The sequence below is a fragment of the Sapajus apella genome, unplaced genomic scaffold (genome assembly GCF_009761245.1).
Source record: "Sapajus apella isolate SASKATOON/1434 unplaced genomic scaffold, GSC_monkey_1.0 scaffold32, whole genome shotgun sequence".
NCBI lineage: Eukaryota > Metazoa > Chordata > Mammalia > Primates > Cebidae > Sapajus > Sapajus apella.
This window is the reverse complement of record NW_022436972.1, coordinates 20,155,372-20,163,170: the sequence shown is the minus strand read 5'-3', so window position 1 is coordinate 20,163,170 and position 7,799 is coordinate 20,155,372.

The window sequence follows — 7,799 nt, the reverse complement described above, 5'->3', positions numbered from 1 at the left end:
ACACACACACACACACACACACACACACACACACACACACACACACACACACACACACACACGAGTCTGAGGACAAGGACAAACACTTTGCAGAAAGAACCCCCCACCCCCGTCCAAAACTCCCAGGTCCCTGTTTCAGGATTCCTCACCCCCCAGTAGCTTCCAAAATCCTCGTGTTTGACCACCTCTCCCAAGAAGAGAGTAATTTGGCTAACTTCAAATCCTGTCTCCTGAACACTCGCCCACAAATACTGGGGGGAGTGATCGGGACGCCCTCCCTGTTCCCTCCACCACCCTCACTTCTGCCCCCCATGCCACTCTCAGGCTGACAGTGTGGGGGAAAGACCAGACCATCAATCCAGTTTTTCTTGCCGGTAGGGAGACCACGCTCGGTCACTACCAGCACCCAGCCACCTAGACAGCGAGCCAGGCAGGCGCCGGGTTGCAGACACAGTCCCAGCCCGCGCGAAGCGGGGATGCAAAGGGCTGCACCCGCTCGCCGCCTCCGAGAAAGGACTTGAACCCCAGCGGGGGAAGAGAAAATGACACAGAGAGAGACTCACCTTTAGGTTGTGCGTGGGGTTGACGACACAGACAAGTTGCCCAGCCGCGGAGAAAACGCGTTTAGCCTTGTAGTGCTGAAACCGGAGATGAATGAGATCTAACACAGCCCCAAAGCACTGGGTAAAGAAAAGCATCACAACTTTTGGGGGGCTGTTGGCCCGGGAAGGGAGCGGAGGAAGCGGTGAGTCCTTGGGCTCTGCAAGGAGCGCAGCCTCGGAGACACTCCGCTCCAGCCCGGCTTAGCGCGCCTTCATATTCATCATCAAAATAAGACGGTTAGAATCTTGCAGCAGTGAGGCGGCCAATCAAAAGGACAGAAATGTTATCCTTGAGGTGCAGAGACAGCCAATAACAAATGCCTTCCCTGCCGAAACTCCCTGATGAATTGAGCCTGGCGGAGAATGTATTATGGAACATTACCATAGATCAGCACATTGCATTTATCTTGTGATTACAGCCAACCATACATAATGGTGGGGAGATAGGCTGACAAAATTGATTGCTTAATGTGTCTCCATTTATTAATTGACTTAATTTAACATGAGAGCCTTTCTTAATGCCCTGGCAAGAACGTAAAGCGTTTAAGCCGCCAAATAGTACAACACCCCGCTCCAAAGTAGGCAGATGGATAACGCAGATCGTGGCTCGACTCACCAGAGCTGCTTGGGAGAAAATAAAATATTACAAGACTCTGATTCCAGATAAGGACTTGGCAGCAGGCAAAATGTGTATCTTTCAATCTTGCGTTCTGACTTTCTGCAATTTGGATTACAGCCCCTTGATAAATCTTACTCTCCACTCTTTATCAAAGAAAAGAACCCCTGACAAATCCATTTGGAGTTGAGGGGTGGGGGAAGCATATATTACTATATATATTTTTTCTTTTTACCCAAAATACTGTGATTACTGAAGTCTGAGGTATTAAAGGATAAAAATGCACAGAGTACGCTTCAAAAAATAATGAAATCCCTGATGCATGAATGCACACACACAGAAAAACCTACACTGAGAGGAAAGAGGCTTGTAAATCAGCAAAATAATTATAGATGCAGAGAACCTTTGCTTGTCACTCATTTGCATATTGGTGGGCAGCAAATTGCAAATTAACCACTAGATTGTTGGAGACATTAAAATAGAGATTAAGGATGCACACACCACATCACTTATTTGTTTCTACAAATGCTAGCAGCACCTTTCTGTGCCAGCACAGGCAGAGGGCATTCTAGTCCTCAGACTGCAAACCCATCCTTGCTCCCCAGAACAGGGCTGGTGGGGAGCGAGGAGCGGGAGGCCGCTGGTTCTTGAAGGAAAGATTCCTAAGCAGTACTTGAAGGGCTTTGGGTTTTTTGGGACTAGCTCTGACGTTTTAGCCTTTGCAGCTAAAGCAAGGGAGTTGAGTGTTTTGTGTTTCTCCTCTTCACTGGCTGTTTCTCTGTTGAGAAGTCAGCCCAGATCCAGTGCTGCGCGGAGCAGGATCAGCCCCGACTGTGAATTGTACTCTGTTGAGTGTGAGCCCATTGCCTCCTCCCACATGGCTCTTGTTCTGGCTACAATGCTTGAATTGTAATGTATGCAAAGCACATGCACACGTGGGACACCTAAGTCTGCGACCTGGTCAGGCAATTAAACTAACAACAAAATAACATACAGGAGATAAATAATGCACAAGTTTATCGATGCCAGGACAGAGCCCAGGTTGTTCATCTTAACTTGAATTTAAAACCAAATCAATGTTTTAAGGGACAAGCTGACCACCAACTAAAAAGGAAACTTTGCTCTTTCTAAAATTACTACACTGGCACCAAACTAGAAGATGCCAACATTTGAACTGATTAGAACCTCATCCATGTGATATTTGTATAGGACATGAGGCCCTGGACCCGCTTGTTACATGGCACATAATAAGGGTTGCTGGCCCACAAAACCGGAATCTGCTTTTGACGGTTTGCGTTGTCCAGAAAATAAGCTTTCGGCAGTTCATTGGGAAAACATTCAATGTCCTTTCATTGGCTTATTTCTTTTAAAAAATAAAAGTGTGCATATACTCTTATAGATTCCTTAAAGATATATTAACAATTCAGAAAGGTTCAAATGATTCACATTTTTGGCTCTAGTGGAACAATTGTATTGATTTTTTGTTTTGTTTCGTTTTTCTTTACTTTTTAAAAATGTATTGTTTCTGTCACCCTGCTAGAAGTAAGTTCCGTGAGAGTGGGGATTTCTGCATTTTTTTTGAAAAAGTGTTTTATAAAATAAAATGATTGTACACAAAATGAGGAGTCCATCAAATAGGTCAAAGATCTATAACTTTGTGTTGATAATCTCATGTTTGTGCTTAAGATATAAAAATCAACACTCCTTTAATTTTATCTTAACTTTTAATAAATTAAAGACCTAATGTTTTTAGAGTAGTCTTAGATTCACTGCAAAATTGAGAGAAAAGCACAGATGTCCCATTTTCCCCCTGCCCCCACACCCGCACAGCCTCCCCTGTTATTAACACCCCCCACCACAGGGGTGCATTTGTTACAATTAATGGACCCATACTGACACATCACCATCCTCCAGAGTCCATAGTTTATACTAAGGCTCACGCTTGGTGTTGTACATTCAATGGGTTTGAACAAATGTGTAATGACCCAAATCCATTGTTAGAGTATCATACAGAGAATTTTCACTGCTCTAAAGATCCTCTGTGTTCTGCTTATTCAGCCCTTCCCACCAACACCCCCACAACTCTTGGCAATCACTATTCTTTACGCTGTCTATGACATTGTTTTGCCTTTTTCAAAATGTGATGTAATTGGAACCATATAGTATGTAGTCTTTTTGAACTGGCTTCTTTTACTCTATAACATGCATTTAATATCCATATCCAGGATGTGATAGCTCATGTTTTTAACACTGAATAATATCCCATTGGGTGACCCCAGTTTATCTGTTCATCTACTGAAGGACATCTTGGTTACTTTCAAGTTTTAAGTTAATTTTTGTGAAGTGTGCAAGATCTGTGTCCAGATTCTTTTTTTTAATCTGCATACAGATGCTCAGTTTCAGTAGCATTTGTTGAAAAATTGTTAGATTTACAACTAAGCATTTCTTCTTGGGTGCTAATGTAAACAGTATTGTGTTTTTAACTTCAAAGTCTACTTGGTCATTGTTTACATATAGGAAATCAATGGACTTTTATGTATTAACCTTGTATTCTACACCTTTGCTATGATCATTTATTAGTTTGAAGAAGTTTTTTGTTGACTCTTTTGAATTTTCTATATAAACAATCACGTCATCTGCAAACAAAGGTAGTTTTATTTTTTTTTCTCAATCTGTATACCTTTTACTTCCTTTCCTTGTCTTACTGCATTAGCTAGAATTTCCAGTACAATGTTGAAAAGAAATGGTAAGAGAAGACATCCTTGTCTTTTTCCTGATCTTAGTGGGAAAGATTCTATTTTCTCACCATTAAGTATGATGTTGGCTATAGGTTTATTGTAGTTATTATTTATCAAGTTAAAGAAGCTTCCTTCTACTCCTAGTTTACTGAGAATTTTTATTATGAATGGGGGCTGGATTTTGTCAAATGCTTTTCCTACATCTATTAATGATCATGTGATTTTATTCCTTTAGCCTGTTGATGTAATTACATTAATTGAGACTTTTTTTTTTTTTTTTTTTGAGATGGAATCTTGCTCTGTCACCCAGGCTGGAGTGCAGTGGCACGACCTCTGCTCACTACAACCTCCACCTCCTGGGTTGAAGCAATTCTCCTGCCACAGTCTCCAGAGTAGCTGGGATTACAGGTGCCTGCCACCATGCCCAGCTAATTTTTGTATTTTTAGTAGAGATGAGGTTTCACCATGTTGGTCAGGCTGGTCTCAAACTCCTGACCTCGCGATCCACCCGCCTTGGCCTTCCAAAGTGCTGGGATTACAGTGTGAGCCACTGCATCTGGCCACATTAATTGACTTTTAAATGTTGAACTAGCCTTGTATGCCTAGAGCAAACCCATTATTATATTGGTTTTTTCCCTTATTATAACCTCAGACAGTTTTCTTAACCTCACCAAGGCTCAATCCCACAACTATAACATGGGGAAAATAGACATTTATTTCTTTTTCATGGACATTGTGAAGACTAAGATGATATATTTGAAGATACCAGCATATTGCCTGATTTGAAATCGCTTCCCAATACTTGCTTCTACTGAGTATCTTTGGCAGAAGGGTGATTATTTGGTAATATGTTTTCTTTTCCTGTGCTCTGAAATATTTTTCCCCCACTGATATCCACCCTACCACCCGCAGTCAAGTAAGTAGAGGGCATGATAAAAGCAGAGCTGGCTCCTGGCTATATACTTAGAAGGGTAAATGTTCCTGATATTGCCCAGAGATCAGGACTGAGAAGGTGAAGCCGGACGGGCTACAGAGTGCTGATCCTTATCAGCCATGAGACTAGCAGCATGCACCTGCTACTACAGATTCTTTCCCTGGGTTTAGACTTAAGCCACAGCTTTAACTCTATACCCAAAAACTGGCTTTGTCACTCTATTTTTAAAATATGAAGTACATCAATCTGTTCCTAGAGACAGTCTTAAAAATAATCATTTAATGGGCAGTGTTTGGAACTTACCATAATAATAAATGTTTATGATTAATGTCCCAAAATAGGGTGGCACGAACAAGACTCAAGGTGGAGACCTGGAGCTATGTCCACTTTTTTATCACCAAGTTGGCTCTTTTGCAAGAGACACACCAATCCCCTCATGCTACCCATGAGGCCTGGACCATCTCCTTCTTTTTGATGGCAACCAAATTTACATTTTATCTGTACTAGGAAGTGTCTGGGATTAACAATCAGACAAATCTAGATTCAAATCCTGCATTGTTAATTACTGTAATTTTGGGCAAATTACTCAACCTCATTTATGCTTAGTTTTGTTGTTTGTAAAATAAAGCTATTAGTTTCATTAAAGCATAGTTTAAAAGATTAAATGAGTTAATAGAGATAACAGCCCAATGCCTAGTTTTTATCATAAATGTAGCAATTAGAAGCTCATCATCATCATCATCATCACCTTCTTCTTATCAAAAACGTATTTGTGTAAATAACACAAAATACCAGTGAGGTTGCAGAACACCAAAACTCTCATATATTGCTAGAAACCACTTTGGAAAACCATTAGGTATCCTCTACTAGCACTAAACATATATATATTCTCTGACCCAGAAATTCTGCTCCCCATACATAAGCAATAGAGATGTGAACAGGTCCTCACCGAAAGATATGCACTAGGATTTTCATAGCAACATACTCATACTAGCTAAAAACTAGAAATAACTTGAATGTCTATCAGCAATAACACGAACACATTACATTATTTTTCCTCTATTAAATACTACATACAAATGAAAAAGAACGAACTATTGCTGCATGAAACAATGCAATAACACAAATGGATCTCACAGATACAAATTTGAGGTAGAAAAGCCGGATGCCAAAGAATATGTACATGTGATTCCATTTACAGGAAGTAAATGGACAAGGTGACCTATGGTGTGAGAAATCAGGAGAGGGTAACCTTGGCAAGGAGGGACAGCTGAAAGGCATGGGAGGTGGGCTTGTAGACAGCTGGTACTATTCTATGTCTTGATCTGTGTCCTAGTTTCATGAATCTTATGGGTTGAATTGTTTTCCCAAAAAAATTCATGCTGAAGCCCTAACCTCCAGTACCTCAGAATGTGACTTAATTTGGAAATAGGATATTTACAGAGATCATCAAATTAAGATGAGGTCATTAGGGTGGGACATAATCCAATGTGACTAGTGTCTTTATAAAAAGGAAAAATGCGGGCAGAGGCATGCATATAAGAGAGGATGACCTGTGAACATGAAGGCACAGATTGGGGCAACACAACCACAAGCCAAAGAGGGCCAGTGATGACCAGCAAACTACTAGCAGCGGGGAGAGAGGCATGAAAGGGACCATTGCAACCCTCAGAAGAAACTAACCCTCCTGACACCTTGGACTTCTGGCCTCCAGAACTGTGAAACAATAAATTTCTGGTATCCAAGCCACACAGTTTATGGCAGACTTAGCAAACTCATATAATGACTATGCCCATTTCATGGAAATTCATCAGGCTGTGAATGTATGATCAGTGCACTTTTCTATACATAAGATCTATGTCCTCAATAACGCTAAAATAACCTGTGGATGAGCAAATAATTGAATTTTAAAATAGTGAAGTACTTCACAAAGGCTTTCAAAAATCTATTGAAGTGATCACAGAGGGAAATACTTGATTAAATAAAATATTAAACTCTGTATGTCCAAATAATATTGAACAAATAAAATGGAAAAACAAAATATTGAGGATATAGCTGCAGCTGGTATGAGAAAAGGTTTTGATTTCTAATGAAGAACTCTTGTACATGCATTTTAAGGAACTAAAATTATATAGAAAAAAACAGACAAAGAATATCAACAGAGTACCCAGAAGAAGTAATAAAAAGATGAGTAAGTAGAGAGTGATGTGGTCAACAACATGGTAAAATAGGAGGTCCCTGCCCTCCATCCCCCTCGAAGTGAACCACCGTCCACAGATAAAAATAGCTTTAGGAGAGTTCCAGAATCCAGCTGTACACATTAAACATGTACAGATTTTTGTATCTCAATCATAACTCAATAAAGTGGTCTTCAAAATACAAATTAACATGAAAATAAAAAATGTTCACTAGAACAAGAAATCAAAGAAATGCAAATTAAAACAAGATAACATTCTTTTACTTTTCACCATGTTGGACAGGCTGGTTTTAAACTTCTTTATATTTTTACTATTATTAAATATATTATAATATTATATTTTAATGTATTTAAATTATTAAAATAATATAATTATTTAAAATATTGTATTATATATAATATATATTATATTGTATACCCCAGGGTGGGGTCTATCGTGGTTATCCCATGATTATGCTACCATTGTATTAAGAGTATATTGGAGGATTTTATATATACATATGCAGTGATGATGAATCTGCTATAAGGCTGACATTCTCTTCTGCTAGTGGTAAGAATGATAAAAACAAACATTTAAATACTTGCCATATGTCAAGAACTATACTAAATACTTGGCCTATGTACTCAAGTACATATGTAGTCAAATATCTTATTTGTTTCTTTGCCACAAAACCATGAGTAATATTCGTCTCATTTATGGATGAAGAATCTA